Here is a 27895-nt window from a genome sequence, read left to right on the forward strand (position 1 = left end):
AGAATCTTTAGCTTGGAAGAAACGTCTAAGATCAATTCCAACCTTTACCCCAGCACCACTGTGTTCACCACTAAACCATATCCCTAGGTGGCACAACCGTGTGCCTTTATGACACTTACAGGAATGGTGATACCATTACTTCCCTGGGCAGACTATTCCTATGTCTGACCACCCTTTGAGTGAAGAAATTTTTCTTCATATACAATCTAAACTTCTCCTAATGCAACTTGAAGCTATTTCCTCTCACCCTGTCATTTTTACCTGAGCAGAAACCAACCCCCAACACCAGCTTGAACCTAACAGTTAAATGCTGCAGTGCCTTGTTTCCATAGCAGAGAAAAGTCATTGCAGAGAAACCTTGCTCAGTGAAATTGATTCATCAAGATTGCATCTAAAGGCTCTCCCTCTGGAGTTTATGAAAAATGTTTGCCTTCCCTTAATCCTCATTTATGCCATGCAGGCAGCATCTGAGAGCTGGGAGGGAAATAAGGTGTTTCTGATGCCACTTAACACACTGACACTGCTGTGCAATGCTGTGCTAGACATCAAGCTGTGAGCCCTCCTGCCCCCTCCAGCAGGCACACACCCAAGCAGCAAAGAGGGCATGTGCAGCCAGATGCTCTGCCAGCAGTGCCCAACGCAGGGCTGCCAACTCACCTGCTCCCTGTGCCTGCATGGATCCAACCACAGAACCATGGAATTGTTCAGGTTGGAGAAGATCTTTAAGAACATCGAGTCCAACCAGCACCACCAGGTCCCCTCTGCTGTTTCACAGAATAATGCACAAGAGGTCCAAATCACAGCTGACCTCATTTTTCAATGTTGACTACGATCCTTAATGGATATTGGAGCAAAAAGGTCAAAGCTGGGAATGTGTGAAACTGAACTAGTCCCACCAGATCTGAATTTAGAAGTATTTACTGACAACTGTGCTTCCTCCTCTAGGACATTCCCTTTCCAGAGCAGCCAATCCCATTTCTGTCATACAGCACAAAATTGATTCAAATTTTAATATGGCTTTAATGCAGACTGAATCTATTGGAAAACCCAGCATCAAAAAGCAATTATGCATATGGCTATTAGTTTGACGTTTCCTCATTGTTAATTAACAATTAATATGTGTTAATTAACACCTATTAGTAACACTTTGAAATCACTCATAGGTAATATAGATGAGCCTCATAAACCCTTCTTCCTGGAAAAATATAAGTATTTTTACAGGTGATAGAACTACTAGCAAGGTTATATATTGAGAGGAAAAAAGGTTGTATATTGAGAGGAAAAAAGAATGCACTCTGACATTAATATTGATAGAAACTGCAAAATGAGCAAAAAGGACAAAGCAAAAGGAATGCTGGCTGTCTCAGAGGAGACTCTATGTCCCCAGTACAGGAACCTCATTATTATTTAATGACCTTAATGGCAAGCCTCTGAGCCTTGTGTATGTCCTTCATAACTAAAGACTAACTACAAATACAACCCAGTAAATCTCAGCCATGAAGCATTTGAAAGCTGTTAGCTATTTCTTCGGGTTTTGACTTCATTTATACAGTACAATAGTTCTGCAAGACAGCATGGTAAAACATGCAACATTCCATGGGTCCCAAATACGAATCACAGCATATGGTCTTTCTGCTAAATGATGCCAGAGGGAGACAGGGAGGGAGAGAGAGAAAGCCTCTCGTGCTAAAGGACAGCCCAATTTCATCATTTCATACATTAAAAGTAATTGAAACAATTTCTTCCAACTGTTTTTCAATGAGAGCTCTACTGGAATAAATTTGTATAAAAACTGGCTACCATTGCTGTGCTAATAAAACTGATAAATTGCTCAGCTGAATCCATGTGTGTGCAAACATGTTTTTTTTTTTTTTTTTTTTTTTTTGGTGGGGTTTTTTTTTTTTTTGGTGAAATAAGAAAAGGTATACAAAATGAAAAAACAGAGAGAGATACAGTCTAAATTCCAGCAGCATTTACCATGGCTAAGAATAATAAAATCTATACCAAAGAAAGAAGAGAAAACAAATGAGACTACACAACACAACACACCACACATTTGTAGTACCACATCATCCATTTTCATCCAGCTTCTGTGCCTCATCCTGTAAAGGACAACAGGTTTGTTGTGTTTTGGGCTTTTTTAGTTTAAAAAGATGCCTATTTTTCAGACCACTTTGTAAAATGCTTGTTTTTCTAGGACACAGAGTTCAGGAGTTATATTTTTGGAGATGACATAAAAAGGTAAGCAACATTTTAATCCGGGTTGATATCAGTGTGTGCAGAACTCCTTCAGCAAAGCACATGGAAAACTGCTACAAAGGAACAGCTCTGGGACAGGCCATAGAAATACATTCAACAAAACAGAAAAAAAGCAATGGTGAAGCAGATAAAAATATGGAGGGAAACAAATAAAGTTACATAAACTATGAAATTCACATAAACTGTTGTCTGAATTCCTTCAGTTTAACAACCATGAGGATAAAGCAATTGATGGAGGTTGCTAAGCACAGACAAGCTGACTCAGAAATCTTTCCAAAGGTCTCAAAATTGCAAATCTAAAATAGCCTACAGTTCCATTAAACTGTCTAGGAAAATATAATTTTGTTCTGATTCACTGTCCACCTTTGGTAGATAAGGACCCACTGAGGAAACTATTTTAGAAAAACAAGCAAGAAAAAGACATTATTATAGGCTATGAATCCTGGAAAGCATGACATATAACTCTAATTCTTAAGGGACAGGATGTTTTTTCCCTAATTTAGGGCTGTCTGTCACTGAATTGTCCATGGGAATAGTTGAGGTCTGTGGAACTGAAATACAAAGGTGCTGGACAAAAAAAGGAAAAGTAACCATAAAAAGGCAGTTTTATTTTCTAGCAGACCTGCATTTGCAGAGACAACATCAAGGCTTTTGCCAAAGCTGATCAAGGAGGATCTCTCCAAACTGAGGGGGAATTGTTGGAGGTAACAGGCAAGGACAAAGAGCCTGGACATGGCTGAGCCTTCCACAGCAACTGCTGCTCCCAGGTGACAGGAGACAGCAGTGGGTGCAATATTTTTATTCCCAACCATGATACTAAGCAGGAACTGCACTGGCAGCTACCATGGACTATTTCAGTCTGTTGAATCTGGAAAGCTACAAATATCAAACACTGCCTTCCTTGGCATTACCTCATGATTACTTCACTCATCACTGGAGAATGTGGAGGTAAAAAGGTTTAATATAAAAATGGTTGTTGCTCTCTCTAATGATTCCAGAGGCTAGGAATGATATAATCTCTTTGGAGATGATATAATCTCTTTCATATTTATTATACTTCTGCTATAAAGCATACAAATGAAACTGATTGCAGGAAAGAAAAAGAAATCTTGAGTGACAAATAGGAAAATATCCTTTCTTTATAATCAAACACCCTCTTCACCACTGGGTTGTACCCACATCTTTTTTAATTGCAAAAATGCCCCACATCTTTAGTGCAGGAAAATAACATCTATCGTGGGATTTAAATCAGCTTGCTTTAATGCTCTCAAAATTTTGGTGTCTGTACTAAGTTAGTAATTGTGACCAATAAAGACACAGTCATCTCCAGGTAGAGACTCAGCAAGTTCATCTAAGACATTTCTCCTGGGTTGGGATGAGTCATAGGTTGGAGGCGCTGTCCTCTCTCCATAGATTCTCCAGACTATCATGGCTAATAATCACTGATTAAATTAGCTCTCCTGAATTCGTCTGATCCCTTTTTGGCCACATTTATATCTTGGTCTCCACAGCATCCTGTGGAAATCAGTTTTGTAATTTAATTAAATGTTATACAATAATTTCATTGGTGACCCTCTTTCTGGCACTGTGAGAGTGACTATTTCTTATTCACTTGCTCCTCATCAGACATGAAACAGCCAGACTCTGTCCAGCCTATGTGCCACATTTCTAAACCACTTTACTCCCTTTTTCTAGGCTTTTTACAAACTTACTAATTCTTTACCATACAAGTGACTATAATTACAGATGGAATGCTCCACATGCTTATAAAACAGAATACATTTCTACATTTTCATACTAGTTCCTAGATATTTTAGCTGCTATTTGATAGGAATTGATAATTTCAGAGATCTGTCCTCATTGATTTCCATTTCCTCTCCCAATTTCTACTTGTTATAGTCATCAATGTATTTTGTCCCACAGGCATTCCCTTCCTCTTATTACCAATAAATCCACTTGACATTTTATACTTCCAGTATTCAGTATTTTATAATCATGTTGTAGCAATTTATAGTCAGATTTAAATCCAATTGTTATGAGTAATCTCAAATCATACACAAACCTCACTTCACTAGACAATTCCACAAGTAATTTATGAATACTTTTCCTTTTTTTATCCCATTCTTCATAAATTGCAACAATGTGTGATAACTGTTTTTATATCTACTACATTTTATCATATTATATGTATATAAGCACTACCCATAACTTGGAAAATTTAAAACTAGAAAGAAAATGCCTTAAACATATTGTTATCATTAAAGGCTAAAAACTTGATAAAATATTTCCTACAGTCCTATATTTTAACAACCTAGGAAGAAGTGTTGCAATCATTAAGGGTAGAAAAAGTATGATTTCACACCAAAATTCCTCGCTCATCTCTAATATTTGTCATTGAACAAGAATGCAGTTTTTGGCTAGGCACCTGGTCTTGATTCAAAGTCTTGATTGAAAGCAACAGATAATCCACAGGTTAAATGCTGTGCTGGTAGAGCTGTTCATTCTCTCTGGTGTGACAACACAGAATAAAAGTTAAAATAAATTAAGGCTGCAGTTTAGGAACAAGACAAACAATGGAATAGAATATGATAATAACAAAAAAAAAAATCCTCAAATCCCCAGAATCCAACATCACAAAGCACAGCAATGTTAAAAACTGTAGTGGCACTTTGCAGGAGTTTGGAACACGTACTAAATCAAATCAGAGGACATAATATAAGAAGAGTTCCCTGCCAGAAGGCAAAACTGTTTGAGGTAGTTATACTTGTAGCAGGGTTTGGGGTTTTTTCCCTTTTCTTCTTTTTTATTTTTTAATTTTTTTATTTCCCTCAGCTACTCCCAAAAGATTCAGTATAAAAAGAACCTGTTACATACAGAATGGCCTCTGGAAGTGAACAAGGCTCCAAATGATGGGCTTCTGATAGTGGTATTTTTCAATCTCCAAGACAAAAGGGAGTACAGAACAAATGATAATCAGGAAACCTGCTGTTCCACAGTGAAAAACAATCCCTTTATCTTTCCTGATCAGAGTAGCCCTGTTACTGTGACCAAGCAAGAAGGGAGGGGAGCAAGTGTGTGTCAAGAAATAGATTCTAGAAAAGGGATCAAAAATCTCTTTTTTTGCTTATAAAAATCTGTATTATTATTTTTTGTGGGAAATGTGTATATCTTGGAAAGGAAAAATGTAGACTTCAGAACAAGTGATATAAGGCCAGGTTTACAAAAACATGTAAGTGCTTCTGTGGGTCTGGACTACTGGCTAATGTAAGTACAGTTGCCTAATTGCACTGGCTCATTTCTATTCAAGTAAATCAAGGTGATGCTCAGTACAAATGTATCAAGCATCCCTCTGGCAGCTTGAGTGCTCTTCAGAAATCTCACCAGGTACCTAAATAGCTATGCAAATCTCATCTCAAGTATTTAGTTGCTGCATTCCCTGCTCAAAATGCAACTTAAACTCTGTCACCTTTACTTTCTAAGAATACAACACCAGCATACAAAGCAGGCCAGACACTGAACTTTATAAGGCTGTGAATCTGTGCCTTGGTACCTCACGTGGTACCACTTCTGAACATTCTGAAGGTCCCAGTTTCTCACACACTGCCACTGCAAACCTGTGAAAATTCAGGTTGGCATTTTATTCTCCATGAAAATAGCCAGGCCTGTGAATAATCCTGTATTCTATCAGTGTTATTCCTGGATAACTGTGAGTGCTGAGCTGTGAGTGCACATTGACAGAGTGTGGCACAGCACGTGCCTGAGCAGCCTGGTGAAAGGATGGGCTATAAGCGCTGCTGAGAAACAAATATCACATATAGAGATGTACACACACAATAAATATAGGCTAAGCTGGTTTTATTATAGAGATGTGCTTAGCATTAAGGGTGCCTGCACAGCATTACCATGGCTCTGCTCTGAGACAGACAAGTAGGTAACAGCAAATTGATTGTAAATCCCAGGCCCAGGTTGTCCCTCTTCTTCTTCCTTGTCTAATCCTTATCCTGCACTCCGGCTCCCTAGATTGCCAAGACAGTCCCACTGCATCTGTACCAACCAGCTCATCCTGACTCTTTCTCCCACTTTCCTTCCCTGCATCCTTCCTATCTGGTTCTTACTCCCTACCCAAGGCCAATTCTCATCACCCTTAGTGTTTTATTTGTACTTTGTCTTTTCCTTCTCTGACTTTCCATCAGCAAAAGCACTGAGAGCAGTGATGTTCACAGCAGGCAAGATGGATGCAGAAGGGCAAAAACCCAGGTATGCTTGTTTAAGCTACAGTGGAAATCACCTGGGCAACATCTTGTTGACATTTAAAGTCTTGGCATCTTCAGGCACAAAGATAACACAACCACTCCCAGAGAGCAGAGAGGGATGCGTGCCCAGGCTGCCAGCAGGGCTGTCAGCATCACTCCGAGAGGCAGAGGCTGAATGGGAGGCATGACAGCAGGATGCAGCATGTTTAAATGATGCTGAAAACTCTAAAATACTGGAGAGAATTTTATGTCAAAAAATAGATTGTGAAGCTTAGTGAGTTATGTTGTGTAAAGCCTAAGAAACCCAAGCCAGCCAGAAAGAGAAAACACCATGGTTTACAGGATAGGGTAGGGGTGCAGATGAAGCTGGGAGGTTGAGACTGATAGGAAATGTTTCCCTCACACATGGGCAAACAATCTCCAAGTACCCTAAAGCACCACAGGCTGGTCAGAGGAGAAAACACTGAAGAAGAGAGCTGACATTTCCCAGTAGAGGCTTAAATTGGTTGTGTTTGTTTTCCCCAGAACAAATACAGAAATGAACCTGACTTGCAGGTGCTGATGCCAGTCTGCCCTGATCAAAGGACATAATGAAAATGGAAAAGGCAATGAGGCCACAGATGTCACATCACTAGCATTTGTACTTTCTCTTTTAAAAACTAACTATACTTCTAAAAAAACAAAAAAAAAAACCAAAAAAAACCAAACCCCAAACTTTTCAGAGCATCTAGGAAAAACCTTTTTTAGGTTAAGAGCAGCATTCAATTTACTCCTTTGGTCTGTTTGCCATATAGGTCTGTTTCCAAAAAAAAAAAAAAAAGGAAAAAAAATCTTAGATCTGACATGCATGGAAAAGCCCTGAGGAGCTACAATCTCCAGAATACCCAAATAATTACCATATTGAAGTTTCCATGAAATTAATGCCTGCCTCCAAATAAAGCCATTTGACGGTTGGCTTATTCTTCACTAATGTCATGGTCCCACCCTATTTCACTATCTGTGCTCCAAACTTTATTAAAAACATTTTTTTCTTTAACTTGAAAAGAGTTACATTGATTTATGACTCCAAGAAGCTGGCCAGAATCCAGAAAACCATCCAACAACCAGTCTTTAACTTAATCTGTTCCATCATGAAAATGAGTTAGTGCTTTTTACAATATTATTAATGATTACAGTCAATAAGAGAAATGCCACAATTTAAAAAACTTTTATATGATCAGGAACAACAGAAAACTGAGCAACTGTACTATTAATGACAAACCATTTAAAATTACTGCAAAGAAAAACAAGAGAAGACTCTACTCCTCTAACACAGTATCTATAAATCATACAGAGAATAATAACAGGGAAGTCATTATAGTCAGTAGCAGGGAACTTGATTAATCCAAGTTATTCCTACCTGGGTGGTAGCCATTAGAAGTTGGATATCTAATCTAAACTAGTCATCAAGGCTCCAATGTGCAATGGAGAGAAACAAGCACCCATTTCAGCAAGAAGCACTTCATTCCATGCTAAACTATATATAAAAGGTGACTGGCATTAATTGCTCTCTGGAAATACTTACTCTTGTTTGACTAACAAAAAAAAAAAAAAATCTACACAATTAGTTTAAACATTTAACTCCTAGACAGCTAGGAAGGCATGAAAAAAACATTCTACCCCCTGAGCTCAGACTGGTATGACTCTCCCAGTTTGGGAACAACTGCAGAGCCTTCAGCCAAACTGTGCTTCACACCTTGTGAGCCAAACCTTGGCACTGCCTGGCTGGTGGAGCCCAGTGAGGGCAGTGGAGCTCTGCTGAGCCTGTGGGACAAAACACCAGCTCAGCATTACAGCAGCCCCTGGGAAGAGTTTCTTCCCAATAAACTCTTTCTACCAATACAGCCAATGACCAACCAGCTTCAAACAGCAGACATACTAAAAAAAAAAATCACACAGATTTCTCTGATTTCTCTGAACCAGGTCACATATTCATGCAGATAATAAGCTTCTCTTAGATGACAGGGGACTACGTTAACTTAATGATCTTTAAAGGTGTTTTTGGCAGGTTAATACCATCGCTGGAACTTCCATGGGGAATAACTTAATATCAAGGACTGGTTCCAGTCCTTGGCAATTAATCTACAAAAAATACAAAAGAAAGAAAACAACCATTTCTACAGTATTCCATTTCTGTAATTCTATAAAATATTTTTTTATTAATGCCTCAGTAAAAGTTAACTTTAGAAAACAGCATCTATCTGGTGTTACATAAAGAATTAGTTGTGACATCCTCACTGCATCTACAATGCTTAGTTTGGAGCACCAAGAGATAGGGAAGTATCCTGAAAATCCTATTTCTCCAAACAGCACAGGTCATTTTGACATTTTTAAAGAGGACTAACTTACTAGGCATCTGAGCACAGTGTAAATTAACTAAATGTGTTGAAGCACATCCAGTCACAGCCAAGGGTTCCAGTCAGACACCATGTAACTCCACTTCCAATTCTTGTGACATGTTTCTCAAGATTCTTGTTTTTCTTCAAGAATTGTACTCTGAATACAGAGGCATGCAACCATCCCTAACTTCAGCCTTACTTAAGCTTCTCTGACTTGCTTTCAACCATGACATATACTCACTTTGTCCTTGCTTTTGTTCTCTAAAGCAGTTTATGAAACTTGAAAAGAAAAGGAGTGCTTTGTATCATATGGAAAATAACTGTGCTGTAAGGAACAATACCAAGGCTGAAAAGCCTAAAATTAGACCTGCAAGCTTTGCTTTCATTGGCAGCGATGTGTGAACATTCATATTGTCCCAATCCCACATTCTGCCTCTTTATTCTTGCTAAACACACTACTTTCTGTAAAACACTGAAGTTTAAAATTAGCAAACCTGTCTGATTCAAGGGTATACTGACCTTGGTGATGGGCTATTTTGATCACCTTTAGGCCTTAATAGTGAATTACAAGATCAGCTATTTTCAAACGAAGCAAAGAAAAAGCACTTGCAGAACAAAAAGCTGAACATCTCTGAAATGGTGCCTGGAATAATACTGCAATTTCTAGCTCGCTTTTTTTTTTTCCTCCTAAGAAAAGTCAAAAGCAAATCTAATAGCTGTATTTTTGCTGAAAGCAAGCTAGTGAGGAGATATGCACTGTATAAAGTTCCTGGGGCTGGGCAATGTGGGACTAACAGGGATAATTTAGTCATAACAGCTTAGCATCTATGATGTACCCATTCCCTTCTCAGCTATGCTCCTTCAACTCCTACTGCAGTCAACAGGGGAGATAAATAAGAGCAAAATGTATTCAGAAGGTCAGACTTCATGGATTTTCAAGAAAGCCACAGAGAGGCTAAAGTGCAACCAATGTTTGCTACTGCCTTAAGTATAATTCAAGCAATTGCTAGTGCAGTGTTTATTTTGAGTGTCTCCTTGTGGAATTTCAGGATAAAATATGAGATTGGCAGTGAGCCTGAAGGGGGTATAGTCAGAGCAGTCCAATTTCAACAGACTATCAAGATGAACTGTGGGGAGCTGTTTTACAGGTTTATGGCTATAGCTCACTTTGAAGCAGAGTGTTATTAATATTTGTAGAGCACTATGATATAAATAGCAACACTACATCCACCACCTAGATACCTGTGGTATGCTCTGACAGAGCACTTTTTAGATTACTAAATACCATTAAATGTGCCCCAAATGCAATACTTGAGATAGGATCTTAGATAGAGATGTAATGCAACAGTTATTTATGCATCAAAAATGCTTATGCAAAAATGCAGCACTAACATTAGCAGCCTTAGGCACTAACTCCAGGATGATTTTCTGTCAGAAACCAGAATTAATTCTAACACTGTTACAGCACAAGGAGCCAAATAGTTTCTTGGAGTTAGGACCAGTGGAAGCCTAGATAATGCTGGTCCTGAACTGTATTCAGTGTTTCCCATTGGAAAATCTGTGGCCATAAAAAGTAATGTTTTCAAAGTAAGACAAAGAGCAGCTGGAGAATTCTATTTATTTCATCACACTGATCTTGTCAGTATTTCCTAATGTTTCCTACACCCTGGAAACAGCATAGGCTGTCCATCAAGCTTTGCTTACCAGCAGCAAGCTCCACGGGTCACATGGTGGCATTTCAGACAAAGCTGAGCTTTTGGAAAAAGAACGGAGGCTGATTGTGCCACCGAGACAAAATGGAGATGTTAACTACCAATTAACCACCAATTGCCTCAGGAGCAGCAAGGAAACCCTGAGAAAGGTAAATACACCTTTCTCATGATCAGAGAGTTTTGTCCTAGTTCCAACCTCAAGATGAGGTAATTTCTTCCTGGGACAGCCCTTCTTTTGTGCCTAATAAAGCCAGGTAATTGCATCCTGGATTTTGTGGGTAAGAACATGATGTGCAGCAAGACCATTTATGGTGCTGTGGCTTCAGTCTCAGGCTTAGCTTTCTATTCTTACATATAGAGGAGTAATTTTACTCCCTTGGTAACTGGCATTTTTCAAGTTTCTGTAATTCCTTTAAACACTTCTAATGATTTAATCGTTATGAACATGCCTATACTTGAGCAATAGTTCAAATTAAAATCAGTAGTGGATATAAAATACACAGGGCATTTCTGAGAAATTCAACATGACAATATTCTCACTCCTTCCTTATTCTTCAGAAAGCATCTTGTTAATACAGTTATGTTTCCAACGAATAATAATTCCCTAGAATAAGAGTATTTATACATGGAAATATCTTCGAATAGCATTTCCCAAAGAATATCTGGAACAGGAGAACTTCTCTTTGCAATTCACTTTACTTCCAAAAGCGTGGGCTCTCATTTTTCATAGAATCATATAATTTGGCTTGGAAAAGACCTTAAAGATCATCCAGTTGCAAGACCCCTGCAATGGCCAGGGACACCCTTTACTAGATCAGGTTGCTCAAAGCCCCATCCAGTCTCCTTGAACATTTCCTGGGCTCTGGACAACTTCTCTGGGCAACTTATTACATTGTCTCACCATGCTCATTATGAAAAATCTGGTGTTGGCACAGCCAGCCAGCATGAGATGTGAAAAATTAGTGAAAAACTTCTTGCTAACATCTAATCTAAACCTGTCCTCTTTCAGTTTAAAGCCATTACCCCTTGTCCTATCACCCCATGCCCTTGTAAAAACTTCTGCAGCTTTACCTCTTTTGGTGCTGGAAGGCTGCTATAAAGCCTCCTTTATAGAAGGTATAAGATACACAGACCTAGATTCTAACAGTAATAAATTTCATATTATTTACTAATTGTTGTAAGGGATTGTCAGTAGTAGGATTCTTTACTGTGAGGGTGGTACAGCACTGAAACAGATTGCTCAGAGAAGTTGTGGATGCCCAATCCCGAGAAGAGTTCAAAACCAGGCTGCATGGTGCTTTGAGCAACCTGGTCTAATGGAAAGGTCTGTTCCACTCCAAACCATTCCACACTGGAAGGAGAATTACCACATAGAAATAATCAAAAGAGTTAAAGATTCTGCAGTGAGCTATAGAATCCTTTTGTAAATATTTAAATTAAATTAAATTAAACCTACTTTAAAAGAATCCCCACAGATCCCTAAATCCCCACACAAGCTATGCACACTGGTGCTGAATACTTTATAAATTTATATACTCCATACCATACCATATGGAGGTTCTGCACAAATGTTGGAGGTAGATCTGCAAATTCCTTCATGAATAGTGTAGGTAAACGTAATTTAGGCTCTCCCAGAGCCAACTTACAGAGCAGAGGTAATGGCACAATATTCTGTGTGTGACCCAGACATGCATGGAAATTTTTCTCCAAGGTTCACCCAGACCTCAGGAAAATGCAAGGTTAAACTTGTGACCTGGGCATAACTGATATGGGATGTTTATATCTTAGGGAAAAATGAGTCATTATTCAAGGTGTCTGTGCAGTCTTCAGGTCTGCAATCTCTTGGAGGACCTTCATGGCAGGCGCCAGTTGTCACCAAGTGGTGGGTGCTGAGGTGAGTGGCACTGGATTTCAGAACTGCACTGCATTTCAGAACTGCACTGCATTTCAGAACTGCCCTGAATTTCAGAACTGCCCTGGATTTCAGAACTGCCCCAGCTCCTGGGCTTGTCCCCAGCCCAGCTCTCCCAGCCTGCCCAAGGCACACACCTGATGCTGGCTGTACCCACAGCAGATGCAGAAAGAGGACCTCAGCAGATCCTCTGTGCTTCACTGCACACCACCTACTTCCCAGCCAAGAAAATATGTATTCCAGTCAAAAGCAGTCCAGACATAAGGTAATATATGCAATGCAGATGCACAGGAGATTATACCTGACACAAAACTCAAAGAAATCATCTGATAAATTTAGGAGAAAAAACTGAGATAGGTTGAGTAAGCTAGTGACTATATTCCTATCATAATCTTTTTTAAAGCTACTTCATCTGCTCACCACAGGAAGAGTGCTTGCCACTTCCCACCAGCCATATTCTGCTTTTCCACTACTTGCAGCTTGTTTTGATTTTGGCTGAGTGGAAGATAGATATGGAAAATCCTTGCAGGAATGCCAGAGTGCAGGGAGCAACCTTGCCTACTAATCGATGCAAGCTGCCCAGGAAGAGAGGCAGACTGATCATTTCCTCCCTGCTTGTTCATCCATTCCCCTGGGAACAACTTATACTGCAGTGACACATTAGGGCATGTGCTGTCAAAGTACTTCTGGCAGAAAAAGTCAGTGAAGTATCAAGTGACTGAGCCCTTTCAGCTAGCCATGGGATGCAGGGCTGTTCCAGCCAAAGCAAAGTCTCACTACAGCTGAAGCATACATTTAAATTTTTCATTTTTAGTGATAAAAAAATCCCATTGAATAGGCTGCTACAGGAGCAGAGTAAAACTGGCAAGTTTGTTTGTTAAAAAACAACCAAACTTTGCAGATCTACTTTTAGAATACACACCTAAGCTGAAAAGTTTTCTGTATGAGCTCCTGAGTCCTAATGTGCTGAAAAAACTGTATAACCAACTCTTAAACATGGCAAATCTTCTTTTGTCTTCCATAATGTGGACTTGGACAGCACTTAATAACAACTTGATGGAGCCTGATGGAGTTGAATTGGCTTATATCCAGCATGACTGGTGCTCAAATGACTCCATTTTTTAAAATTATTTGCCATAATAATAAATGGAAAGTTATGATCACCCACAGCTGGCCAAAGAATAAGAGATTTTTCAAAGGAAAAACAGGAAGTACACAATTTAAAAACCATTCCATATAAAATACATACCTTTCATTTTCTTCTCCTCTAGTACTTTTAAAAACACTATTTTTACCAGGTATTAGGCTTTACATTGTCACACCCATGCCCCTCTGAAACAAGGAAGACTGGATAATAGCCACTCCTGCCAAGGCTTACTGCAGACACAAATCTCAGGCAGAACCCTTGGATTAGCGGAACCCAACTGGTTATGCCTGTTCTCTGCATTGTACTGAGAAATCCTCACATTTCTCTTCATTCACAGTCAAACTGAGTTCCAGGTAATGCCAATGTCCAAGGGGAAAAGCTACAAAGCCTGTCTAAAATGGATTTTTTCTGTACATTATAGAGCTTTACCATTTAGCTGTATGGTGCAAAGCACAGGGATCAGTCTCATTCTTCTTTCTAAAGGATAACTTCAAATGCAAATGAGAAACTGGTCTGACCTTATTTTTTCATAGTACTTTTGACAACATTGCATACATGTGCAATGAGCATGTTGACACCTGTATTTTTTTATGCAAAAGCCTAAAGAGGAAAAATATGTCAAGGATTATGGCTTAACTAATAATTGAAACTGACATAAGAATTGTATGTAAATGCAATACAATGACGTAATTAATCCAATGCAATTAAACCCCAAAGATAACAGAGAGGTGCACCTCCTCACTACCTACCTGAAGAGCCCAGTCCATGCTCTGCAGTTCACCCCTCATCAGATTTAGTCATTATCACAACACCACCCAACAGATCTCACCAGCAAAAGCACAGGAAACTGGGAGACAGGTAAATACCTGCTTGTTTCCATCTCATAAACATTCCAAAATTAGACTGCTGCTGCTACTAATGATTTAAATGTAAGCTATACAATATTTATTATTTTTATTACTTGTTACTTACTATTGCTATTCAATAATTTTGTTAAATCTTTAGTTCATCAACTACACACAAGCACGTGCTCCCATAACAATTTATAAGGTTTGCCAATATAACTAAACTGCAATGTTTAGCTTCCTACCAAATACCTCAGAGAGCCAAGAGGAAAGCCAAGCCTCAGGAATGGGTCACAGGCTGATCACAGCTCTCTATTGCTCCCATTGCACCATGGAATGATTACATACTGATTTTAATCTGACACAATCCAGCTCTCCTGCCAAAAAGGGTTATACTCTCCAAAGAACCATATTCACTTTTGAAAAGAACGCCTTACCTAATGTCTTGTGTATATCCCAGGATTTGTGTGGCCATGGTTCAGCTTAAGCTGGTGCCATGTTCCCCCTTCCTGCTTCCAGGAGCAGAGATCACCTGGTGCTGGGGCAATCAGGCATAGCCCAGACAGAATGGGGCACACCAGTGTCACATCAGAAATCCAATGGGACACTGCTTTCATCCAAATTTCTAGTCCTGTATCTTTTTTCTTTTAAAACCCCAGATGTGGTCACACCCCCAGCAAATCTTGTGCTACTTGTCTCTGGCAGAAGATAGTCATAGATATGGGAATGATACCAGAACTGTGTGAACAACTCTTTTGAGACAAAGATTGACCTTTACTTATGTATGGCACTGAAATAGTTAGAACTGAAAAATTTACACAAGTTGCCAAATGCTTTTCCACCTTGACTTGTAACAACTAGAAAATGTTTGAGGTTTTGTACAGCCTCTTTAAATTTATCAGTGCTAACTGAACTCATCCCATGACAGGAACATCAGTTTTAGCACTGTGGTCAAGCACATGCATAAAACAGGATCTACAGTTCTCTGAGAATAAGGGTTTGGGATTCCATCCCTGCTTTGCCATCAATTCTCTAAAAGCTCTTGGACAAGGTACGTTTCTGCCTTCTGCATCATCATCACGTAATACTAAGTTAATGAAATCATGTTAAATTCTATAAATTCACCAATATTGTAGTTGCCATATCCCATTCAAAACTACCATCAGCAGTGAAAAAATACATGGCACATAAATACAAATGCAAAACAATGAGCAACTTGTCACATAAATTCTTCAAAATCAGCTCTCCAAACAGAAAAGAAGAATTTTTAAGAACAGCTGTTCAGTCATAAGATCAATGAATCATATGATGAGAGAACATATAAAGTCTTATGCAAATACTTCACATTTTATTTTCCAATCCTTCTCCCCACTTAGTTTCACATCCCAAATGCCTTTGGATGAACAAATTCCCCTGCACCCACACAGAGCTCACTGTCAGAGAGAGCCTGCACTGGGGGTGTTTCTGTGGTCATTTTTAGGACTTGTATGCGACTTAAAACCATCTCAATTCTCCTTCCTTTTCTCCAACAGCTACATCTATAACCCATCTGACACACAGTTATCACAGAGAAGTTATCACAGCTCAGGTAGGCATTGGCAGGTCAGTAGGAGCTTCCTCTGAGCACCTAACTCAGATGCTTCTGCCCTGGGACAGCTCTCATTTGGCTTTGTTACTACATCAGAAGGAGCAGTTCAAAGAAAAGTGGCAAGAATCAGATAGATTTATCATTAAATTCAATGTTTCCTGCAAATTCAAATTTTCCCTATGGAGTTTTCTCACAACACCTAAAAAAAAATCACAAAAAGTAGTGCATCTGTTAGTACTTTTCATATTAATCACCCTTTTGGTGAGAGACTCCACTCAGTGTTTCCTAGATGTTGACACCTTTGCCTTCTGCTATCTTCAAATGTTATGCTACTCCTTTTCCTTGCTCCCTCCTTCCTTTTTGATTCATTTAAAATGAATCTCCCTAGCACTGAAATCCTCACAGATCTGATCCTACCTACATCTCTGACATGATTCATGATCACACCTTCTCCTTTCCCCGAGTCTCATCTCCTTTAGGCTAAGAGCTTGCTGAACACTTACACCTACATTTCCAGTCAACTCTGTGTGTTCAAAGCAACAGATTTCCCCATGTATTTAAATCCGCTTACTCACGGACATGTTTTGGTGGTTTAGCATGTACTCTGCAGTATTCAAATCCATTCCTTGATCCAAATTTTTTCTAGTAGGGATCAGACAGATCAGCTCAGAGAAGAGTCCTTACATTTGTCCAGAGGCCTTGGACTTTGGTCCAGTTACTTCAGGAAGGGATTAACCCAGAAGTCTCCATTTCACATTTAACTCTATGGTAATTTTTTATAATGACCACCAAGCCATCTTTTCATGTGCTCCTAAAGACTTCCTGATGTCAGTATTTGTCAATAATGCTGCTAATGTGTCTGCCCACTGATGGCACAGATTTCTTTTCACTGTACAACCACATGTAACTTACTTTCACTGTAATCTGAATTTTTAAAGCATGGCAAAGTAGCATAGCATAGTTGTCAGAGGGTGACTTTGCTTTTATAACTTGTATGAATTTGCTACCTTTTTAGTTTGTTTCTTTCTTTGACCCAGACTCAATGTTTATGGCAGAGTACCTCATTAGTCAAGTGCCCACAGCGATGCCACTGACTTTGCCCGTTCAGAACAAACCAAAAAAGCCAATTTCTGCAAATGTCTTGAAGGTATTTTCAAAGAAAACAGAAGTACAAGACTGAAATGGCTGCAAGTTGCCGTGTACTCTTCATAGACTTGAGAATCTCGTAAGTTAAGAGTGACAAAATGCAGAGTTGGAAAAATAAGGGAATGTCTTAGTTGTCTCACACAGCTTCAGATGTTGAAGACCTTCTGAATACATCAGTACTGTCAACAGTAAATGGATGGGTTTACTGGGCAATACAAGAACTACAATCTCCAGCTATCTCTGCTACATACAACAACAGAACAACCTTGAACATTTCATGAACTTTCTTTTATCTGGAGATGAGCTGACATTGATATATTGTTATTGGTCTTCACTAATATACTCCTGTTGGCAACAGGGAGAAGCTAGCAGCTGAAATGAGTCATATACTGCAAGACCTTGCAATTTATATGGAAAGAAAGTGCAATTTAAAAAATATCTGTCTCCTCCTCAGCTGACTGTGCAATGCAAGACACCCACTAAAACTCAAGTCAGACAGTTATTTTTCATGTATTTGAAGCACAAGAAGTTGCAGTGTTTTATTTTAAATTGACTAGCTTTAATTCACCAACATTAAAAAAGCAATACAAAGTAATGCTAGGAGCATTTGATACTGAAATAAAAATTGGTCTTGTATTTTATATATACCATGGATTTTTTAAGCAACAATTCAGATCTTTGTTACACTGTTTTCATTTATTTATAGTTGAACATTATGAAAAAATCTCCAGTTGGTTACACATATTTGAAGAACATAATAATTTAAAATATATCTCACAAACAACAGAAGAAACTAGCCAACTGTTCTTTAGCGCATTCTCATCTAAAGAAAGCAAACTGCTTTGTAACTGAAGGACTTGCAGTGATAGGTTTTGTTAAGCAAATTGACAACAATGGCGTTAGATGGTAGGTACATACAACAGAACTATTTATAGCACTGTGCAGGAATAAAAACCACAGAGAATGTTATCATAAATTACTGTAACATTTTCAGTCTCTATTGAATATTTTTACCCCAACATTCCCCATCCCAGGAGAAAAAAATAAAAAAGAAAAAGGTATATAGGCTGTGTTTCTACTCTGCAGATTTACAAGAACATCTTGGGTCTTGCACTGTGATAAAGAGTTAAGGCGCTGGAGAGAGTGATTCAACAGAAAAAGCAGATAGACTGACACACAGACAGAACACAGCTGTACTCAACATCTGTTTACATTGTACTGTGACTTCTTACAGACTTCTCTTTGAAAGTACCAGATACCTTGTACATATCTAGAGCTATCTATATACAAACCCAGCTGTTCAGGACATATTCTAGGGTATATCTACACCACAGCCCAAGAGCTGTAGAACAGTGTGTGCCTCAGCCAGCTCTCCGCTCTGGCTTTGCCACTGTGAACAGCCCCATGGGGGGAAGCAGAACATGTATGAATGTATCCTAATTAGCTCTGCAGGAGGCAAAACCAGTCCCTGCTAGCAGGCATGGATTGGCTGAAAGTCACTCCATTCCACCCCTGTATTGCACCCTATCTTTCTGCACAGGCTGTAGGCAGAGTACATGTCTTGTATGTTGTTAGAATTTTAATAAATTTACTCTTATAGCACTGTACATACAGCTGCACTTTCTACAACATATGCAAAGGCCAGACCCTTGTTTTATAAAGCTCACAGTTTAAATACAAACACAAAACCACAGCTAAAATGCAAGATGAAGGAGGCATCCAACACAGTTAAACACGCACAGCCAGTATTGCCAGGGAGAGGGAGGCTCTTAGGCAACAGGAGACTTTGGAGCAGAGTCAAAGACAGGAAGCAGAGCCAGAGAGGGAGGAAAAGAGGGATCAGCAAAAGCTAAGGATGAGATAAGACATGAGGCAGTTAGTACCTGTTGACACTTCAGCATTATATTCTCATATAACAGAGTAGGAAGCCTGACTGAGTAATGTCCACCTCTTAAACAATGTAGAAACAAATGTTACTTACTGATCCGTGTTCCAGTAGCACCTCTTTGTGGCAGACACATGAGAAAAATGTAAAAACATCACAGCCCCTTCCAACTGTGCGACCTTCCCAAACAGGAATTTAAATGATTAAACAATAGCCACTGAACTAAGTAGCCAAGAACTCACCCAGTGTGGGGACAATTCTTGCAAACAAAACCTATTTATGAAGAATGATCAAGGCTACTTTGTGGTCTTCTTACCATACCTGAGGAGGAAAAGGAGCCTTAGAAGCTACTTCTGTTAAGCACTCTGACATTTCAGTAATAGTGGTGTGTTGTTAGGATTTCACTGACAGACAGCAAGAATATTTATGCACATGGAAAAAACAGTTTGTGATTATCTGGCTCTCTTTATTTAAGAATGCATGATATAGTTTTAACATGTAACATACTGATTTCATACTATTCTTCTAAATGTTCTCATTCTGTATGGATGGCAAGGACCAGTTCCAAATCACCTGGAGCTCAATGTCGAGCATTGTTCAACCTTACAATGTGGTTGATGTGACATATCTAAGATTAAAAAAAAAAAAGACCCAATGATCCCCCAACAACAACAAAATCCTCCCCCCCCAACCCCCCCTTCCCAAAAACAACAGATCAAACTTTTTTAGACATTTGAAGATGCAGTCCTTTTGTACAAGCCAGTCAGGTTAGCAAAAATCATCAGTATCATCAGATGTTTCATGCAGCAAACTAAAACCACTTTTCAGGCTATCAGTCTTCCAAACTGAAAGCCTTTTACGCCATTCAAAACATGAATTTTAAGAACATTCACAAATACTCATTTGTATGGTTTAAAAAATGTATATTTAAAAAGAAAAATGACTGTTTAAAGAATAGCATATATGCTGGTGTAATGAAAGAACATTGGCTGTAATGAAATTGACTGGATATGCACTGGATGTTAACAATAGCTGCACAAATAATTTTTTGCAGCTTTATCCATTATGTAAGCTGATTTTATTTTCAATGCTAAAAACTTTCTTAAATGTTCACTTTCACTAACTTTAGAAAATCGTAACTTTTTCCTCTACATATACCAGCTTCTACTAAAAAACAAAAGCATTTTAATTCTAACTACTAACTGATATCTCATATTTCATTCTCTAAGAGTCTTCAGTTACTTTGTATTTCTAAATATAGCAGATAAGAGTACAGAGAAATATGCTGTATTGTGAGAGCTTTTATAAACAACAGTTTCTAATTTTAGACTACTCCATTCTGAATAAAGTCTAATTAAACCACATATATTCTCAAATGCAGTTCACAAAAAGGATAATATTCATGTCTCCTCACTGCATTTGATTCCATCTTACAGTGAATGACTTAATATCTACTTTTGAGTAAAAATGTTTTCTATAAAGTGGAACACTAATCTTTCATTTAAAAAATAAAATTTCGGTAACATATTACCTTTGTGAAATTATTTTCAGATATTAAAACCAAGTCATAGGTACTCTACACACACCAGGCTCAACAGCTGATCTATTTTAAGATTTTTTTTTAACTGCTTTGGGGATTGATTGTTCAAGAACTCGTAATTAAGTCCAGAACCATCACATTCTAACACTAAGGATAATTAATTACTAAAAAAGCTTAGTGAGAACAGAGATACATTTTCCATTCTCCATGGTCTTTAAATCAAGACTGAATTTTTTTTCCCTTCCTCCAAATTTGTATGTAAAAGGAGAGCAAAGGCATGACTGAGTCAAATGCTATGGCCTCTGCTAGACATGCTTAAAATGGTCATTAATCTTCCTTGTAGATTTAAACATTTATGAACCTAAGAGCTTTCTGGTCTAACATACAACTTTCTATTTAGCTAGAAGTTAAAACTAATAAGAGTAATTTTCATCAAAAGTTTTAGAGCCTTATATTTATTAGTCTAAAAACTCTGTAAATTTCTATCACAATCTGTTTTCTTTTTGAGTATATAGTTTGACTTGTACAAAGTTTGAGTAATCAAATTAATCCCACTGGTTGATATTATATTGGTTGATTCAACTCATTAGAAGTTAAAACAAAATATACTATTTTTTATGCCTAACAGCTGTATGAAAATACCTTGAGAGGACCAAAACCAAGTTTTTCAACACCACTTGTAAGTTTTATTATTATGGATCTCCATTTTTAGATCTTTTCATAAATGAACTTTGAGAAAGTCTAAGTTAGTGAACAAGACATTAAGTAAAATGTTTTTTTTTCTGTTATTTAACAGTGCTGCATGATGCTTCTCTGAAATCATCAATTATTCAAGATTAAATCTGCTTTAAGCCAAAAGTGATAAAAGGTCATTTAAACCAAGAAGTTTAGTATCTTATATTTATACTGGTGTAAAAGCAATAGGAATCAGCATTACATCTTATTTCCTGCACATCAACTCAGACTTTTTAAATACAGATTATGTAGATAATCTTCCTCAAAAGGCTTTGTGATGGTAAAGTGATGTTAAAATTTTTTATCTTCCTATTAAGAAATTCTGTTATGATAATTATCTTAAAAGACTCACTTGGTAATCTTAAATTATCACTTCTCATTATTTCAAAGCTTGTAGGTTCTTGACAAACTCAAGAATGTAGCAAAGTCTTGATTTTTCAAAACAGTGAAACGGAGAAAGTTATTATACATTCCACTAATTTTTACAGTCTGGGATTATATATATGACTTTATTAAAAAAAAACTTCAGAAATATCTGTAATGTGTATTCCTTTGTCCTTGATATCATAATTTCAGAACACATAATGCTTAGTTCAAAAAAAGATGCAGTTGTCCTTTCACTCCCAAGGAGCACAAATTATTTCAATTAGCTGTGGTTCTACAAGTTATTTTACTAAACATATTCTGTTCCTTACTTTCCTCAGGGGAATAATCACAAAGAAAAACAGCTTGATATTTTATAAACAGTGAATTTTTCTATCAAGTGGCTTTTATCTTTTTCTCCTTCCACTGTCACCTTGAAACTACTTGCTTTTTTCAACTTTCATCTATGAGACCATCTCTAATGATCTGCCTTCATTTCTTACAAGTGTACTATTGTCCTTTCAGTCACATTCACATCCCAATGTGGAAAAGCTCTTGAAAGCAGAGACCCTGTGAGTAACATCGACATAGTTAAAAAAATAAAAAATACATACATATTTTAGCTTAAACTTAAAAAGCAATAAAAATTTGTAGCACTACTCTGAAATTTTGCATTACATGAACAAATATCCTTTTTATCATCTGTTTCATTTTCTTTGAAAAGTTTTATAGCTATTACTCTCAGACCAAGAGCATAAAAATAAAAATATAAGATTCTCTCTCTATGAATAAAGACAAGTAGCTGGAGCTGAGGTAAGAAAGCGCCGCCCTGTGATGGGAGCCCATCTAGACCCTGACATCTTCAGCACAGCAAATGCTCACAGCCTTCCTGTATTCCTGTACCACACAGAGCTTTCAGCAATGCCATGGAGAGAAGCTATGGGGTAAACCACGGTCTTTCCCAAGAAAGAAATATACAGCAAAGAAAATAACTGGTCAGGTGGAAAGCGATCAAAAAAAAGCAATGAACATGCACAGAAAGAAGGAACAAAATTACACTCTGAAGGAAGAAAAAGCCCAAGCATGTAGAGAATGGCAAAAGGTGTGCAAATGCAGGTAATAGTAACCCAAAAGAAAATGGGGACAGATTAAATAGTCTAGGCTCATTATAGAGTAGTCTGAATCAAAATTAGGCATGAGAAATAATGCAGGAAGATCACACAGTGCTTTTCTCTGTTAATGTAAGACAAAATTAAAGAAAGCAAAGTATCCATGGGCAATCAAACCCACCTGGAAACAAGCTTCTTTACAGACCATTCAAAATCAAAGGGTATTTAGCCCCAATGCATACTGCTAAAACAATACCTATTAAAAACAAAAGGATGAAGACCGGTGCTGACAATGTTTAACATCACAGTCAAGGAACACAGCTGCTCAGGGTAAGTGCTGCGTGTTTCAATTCCTAAGACTTTAAAACCAGATCTGTCTACCATACTTTATATTTTCTAACTCTATCTTTAATTAGTGTACATTGCTGTTTGATTCACAATTAGAGGATGAGCCAGCACTTTTTGGCCAAGTGACATAAAATTCTGGAAACCTATGGGAATCTGCAAACTGAATACCTAAAATGGGAGCGTGAGGCACAGATACAATACAAAAAAAGCTTAGGAATCCATTGCGCAGACAGACATAACATTACAATTCCAAAACTGAAAAACAGAACCAGGACAACAGCTTGAAATGTAAACAATTACAGAATCACCCACAACAAAGTTCACCACGTTCATGTGTTTGTTACGGGAACCTGTATCCTTACATTTAGATCCTGCAGCCATACTGAGTGTATAGACAGAAAGAAAAGTCAAGAGGCCTGTAGCAGCACAATGGTGCTGCAGCTCTCTAGGAGGACCCTGCTGGAAGGAACATTGGGATCCCCCCAGACCCCAGACACGCTGCAGTCAGCAGGATGTCGCAGCCTGGGACACGTGGCGCCTTTTCCAAACAGCACCAGAGCCAGCGGCATTGCACCGCTTCCATCCTGCACAGCCACCTCATTCCCCGGCTCTGCTCTGTCCTAGCCTGCCCTCCCCACCACATCCCAGTCAGACTTGGCCTCAGCATTCCGGCCAGAGCACAGTTTCCCTTGGGCTGGTGCTGTGGGGTGGCATCAGCTCTGAGTGTTCTGGTACACTACAGCAGGGGAAGGCACACAGGGAACCGCACAACGGAGCGGCAGAGACATCTCTGGCATTTGCTCTGTGTTGTGAGTTACATAACGCTGTGATACTCCGGAGTAGATGCCGCTTGATGACACAACTGATCTGCGGGCAATACTGCATGTTCCAGAACAGGGAGCACGTTGAAAAATCAGTGTTATGCAGGTATACCTTTGTATCAATCAAGAAGACAGGGCAGCCTAGAAAACTGGTTAAATATTGCAGCCCTATGTCATAAAAGTTGTGGATAAATAACAAGATTAAGGCTTCAGTCCTTAATTAAAAGGCAGGGATAACACATAACCAAGATGAAGAACATGTTTCCTTACTTTTCCTTGACAGCAACATCAGCCAGACTACTTCATGCTTTGTTGGAATGGAGAAAAACATAATTAAAGTTTTAATTAGAATTGATCGCAGTCCACAAACCAGAAACGGATTGTGCTGTATGAACACTGTACTAGGAGATCTTTCAAGCAAACTGATGTTCTTAAATGAACTATGGTCTTTAAAAAGGAAAGGCATTCTGTCAAGTAATAGGGTAGTAGTGAAAACTAATGACTCTGAAAATGTGTGACAGAAACAACTACAAGGAAGTACGCATTCTGAAAGGGACAGTAATTGTGTATTCTACAGAGACTGAGCTTCCACATACACTTATTTCTCTGTGTGACTAATCTGTTGCATATAATATTCTGGTTATAAAATATGTCCATCTTTTTATTCTTCATAAAGAGATAGTGATACCTCTGAGATGTGAACTTTCCAATATGTGAAGGAAGAGAATGTCTATCCAAAGCCACACTAATAACAAAACCTTGCTAAAAATATATTGCCAGCAGAATTGTTGAGAGAAGTATCTGTATTGCTTAAACCCATCTGTTACAATAACATCTTCTGTACAAGAACACGGAATTTACTCATGTATTTGGCCTTTTGATAATTGACTATGGGTTTAATGCCTCAGCAATCACGCTTCAATTTCAATGTAAAGGGCAGGTGTTTTCATCACGCTGTTATCTGCACGTTTGCTTGTCAGCCGAAAAGCCTGGCGGTGCAGGTAAGCCCCCCTCCCCGCCTTGCTGCACCGCTCCGGGTCGTGCGGGATTCGGGAGCGCGGTACCTGCGCGGCAGCGGAGCTCCGCCCGCTCCGCCTCCAGCCGCCCTTCGCCCGAGGAAGCCGCAGAGCCCCGTCCCACCTCCGAAAAGCCCCTGGACAGGCTCCTCCAGGGCCGGGAAGCGGAGGGTCTGCAGTTGCGTAACACCAACCCCCCCCTCCCCTTCGCCTGTCCCTCCCAATCCCCGACGGTTCCTCCGCAGCCGGAGGCCGGAGCAGGCAGCCCGGGATGGGGCAAGCCGGGGAGGTGCCGGGGGAACCCCCAGCAGAGGAGAGGGGAAAGGTCTTGGCTTTGGGGACGGGATGCGAAGTTGGGGCGAGGGGAACCTTGCAAGTGGCTCCATGCGGGAAGGGGCCCGCCTGGCTGGGGCGGGAGGAGGGAGGCGTTCCCTTGTGGGGACAGTGGGGAGAGCGGGGGACTCCGGGGGGTGGGGACACCTCCGGGCGGGCGGGAAAAGCCTCGCACCGGGGGAGCCGGCGGCACGGGCAGCGCTGCAGCGGGCAGCGAGCGGCGGGACCGAGCCGTGCGGGAGGGCGGCAGTGCTGGGGTCCCCTCTGGCAGCGCCCCGCACGGCGCTGAGCCCCTGTCCCGGCGCAGCACCACGGGCGCCGGGGAAGCGTCCCCGCCGCAGCGCTGAGCACCGCGCTCCCCCCGCACCCCGCGGCCAGGACCCGCTCCTTCCCGCCGGGGGATGGAGGAGGAGGGCGAAGAAGCCCTCGGGGTACCGGCAGGCGTTCCTCCCCTCGCCCCACACAAGCAGCGCGTCTCTCCGGGTGCGAGCAGCTTATTTCCAAGCGATGCTGGCGCGCAAAGTTGCGCCGGTCGGGCAGCCCCCGCCCACGCTCCCTCCCTCCGTCCCTCCGCAGCCGCGCACATCCCGGCTCCCGCAGAGCCCCCGCGCTCCGCTCCGCTCGGGTCAGCGCGAAAATCTCTTCCCTCGCTTTCCGCCCCGGCTGCTCACGATCTGCCTCAACCTGCTCCACCTTTTGTTTTGATCTTTGGAAATGCAATTCTCTCTCCTGCCGTCTCCTTTCCCTCCTCCTTCTCACGCCTTCGTGTGGGAGATGCCCAGGATCGCACACCAGCTTTTGTTATCTCCTCCCACCTCCATCTTCACTCCGATTGATGCCCTAGTAAATAGCAGGAGCGCGGCACCTCCGCCCCGCACCTACCCCGCTACCACCTGCAAACACCTCGCCTGTTAAATAAATTAAACGATAAAATAAAAACATCCCTTACAGGCACTATGAAAAGCGATACAGCGATCGCATGGATCGGGAGCACTTTTGCCTCCCTCGTGGTGTGATGACCTTGCGAGGGCTGCTCTGGCGCTTGGTTTCGCACGGTCTTTTTTTCCCTTTTATTTTTTTTTTTCCTTTCCCTACTGGAAAAAAATCACGCCCTTTTCGCTATCCCTTTTCAAACGAACACGAGCGCCAGACTCCCTCTTCCACCAAAGCGTTTCCAAGCGCAAATTGTTACGCGACAGCTCAGCTGTTCCTTTGGATGCTGTCGGTGCTCATATCCGGATCGGTGGGGGATTCGGTCCCATCTCTCCACAGTTAACCGCAAATCGCCGCGGAACAACTCCCGCACATCGACCGCACACACCAACTTTCCCGGTGAGGATGGTCTCCGACCGCCGAGCAGCGCCGAGGCCGCGCAGCCCCCGCCTCAGCCCCGCCGCGCCTCCATCCCGCCGCCTGCCCGGGAGGAAAAGCCCCGCGCGCGGCAGCCCGGCAGCCGGTTCTCGCCCGCACCTCGCGGCTGCGGAGCCCGGATCCCCCCCCTTTCCCCCTGCGGGCCCTCCCCGCACTTACTGCGGGCGGGGGTCTGTCCGCGGTGCGGAGGAGGGCGCAGGGCCCGGGGTCCCGCGCGCTGCTGGGGCCGGAGGGACACGCGGCGCCGCCTCGGTGCGCGCCCGCCGCCGCTCGCGCCGCAGCTCCTGTGCGCGCCCCCGCTCCGCCCCGCGCGCCGCCCGCCGCCGCCCCGCACTGCAGGACCGCCGCCCCGCGCGCCGCCCCGCGCTCCGAGCATGCGCGGCGCGGGCGGGAGCGGGGGAAGCCCCGGGGCGGGCGGGAGCGGGGCCGGAGCCGCGGGGGGCGCGGGCTGATGGGCACGGCCCGGCGGGGTCGGCGCCGGCACCGCGGCCCGCTCGGCCCCGTGGCCTCGGAGTCACTCACGGCCGAGCGCGGGCTGCCTGTGCCCGGTGTCGTCCGTGCCTTGCCCGGCGGGCTGCGCCTCGCTCGGCGGCTCCTTCGCTCCACGCGTGGAACCGCGCTGCGCCCGGCGTGCGGGGACAGCGCGGGCGGCGCGGCGTGGTGGCAGAATCACAGAACCAGTTAGGTCAGGAAGGACCTCTGAGATCATCTAGTCCAGCTTGTGACCAAACATCACCTTGTCAAGCAGACCGTGGCACCGAGTAGCACGTCCAGTCTTTTAGCACCTCCAGGGATGGTGACTCCGCCGCCTCCCTCGGCAGTCCATTCTGTTATCTAATCACCCTTTCTGTGAAGATTTTGTTCCTAATGTCCAACCTAAACATCCCCTAGCACAGCCCAACGCTATGTCCTCATACCCGCAGTTGCCTGGGAGAAGAGGCCGATCCCCATCTGGCTCCCATCGTGTGCAAGGCGAGGGCAGCGCTGTGCCGCGCCCCGAGCCGCCTGTCGCTGTCACACGAGTGCGTGTAGGCGTCACCTTCCATGGCAAGGCACGCTCACACCTCTTGTCCACAAGCTTCTTATACTATCGTGGAAGTTGATGTTATATAGCTTAGCTTTAAAACATCATTC

At 41.4% G+C, this 27895-nt stretch overlaps 1 protein-coding gene across 3 annotated transcripts in view; it reads right to left on the bottom strand.

Annotated features, from left to right (window-relative positions):
- Window positions 1-27692, bottom strand: part of VSNL1 (visinin like 1) — an 86733-nt gene extending 59041 nt beyond the window's left edge. The window contains exon 1 of one of the 3 annotated variants that reach the window (XM_058801154.1): window positions 27498-27692. The gene's annotated coding sequence lies outside the window, so the exon portion shown is untranslated. Of the gene's footprint in view, window positions 1-26083; window positions 26158-26920; window positions 27079-27497 lie in introns of those variants that run through there. The other 2 variants (XM_058801151.1, XM_058801153.1) reach the window with 2 other exon arrangements.
- Window positions 27693-27895: the final 203 nt, after the last annotated feature.

This window comes from Ammospiza caudacuta, chromosome 3 (assembly GCF_027887145.1).
Source record: "Ammospiza caudacuta isolate bAmmCau1 chromosome 3, bAmmCau1.pri, whole genome shotgun sequence".
Taxonomy (NCBI): domain Eukaryota; kingdom Metazoa; phylum Chordata; class Aves; order Passeriformes; family Passerellidae; genus Ammospiza; species Ammospiza caudacuta.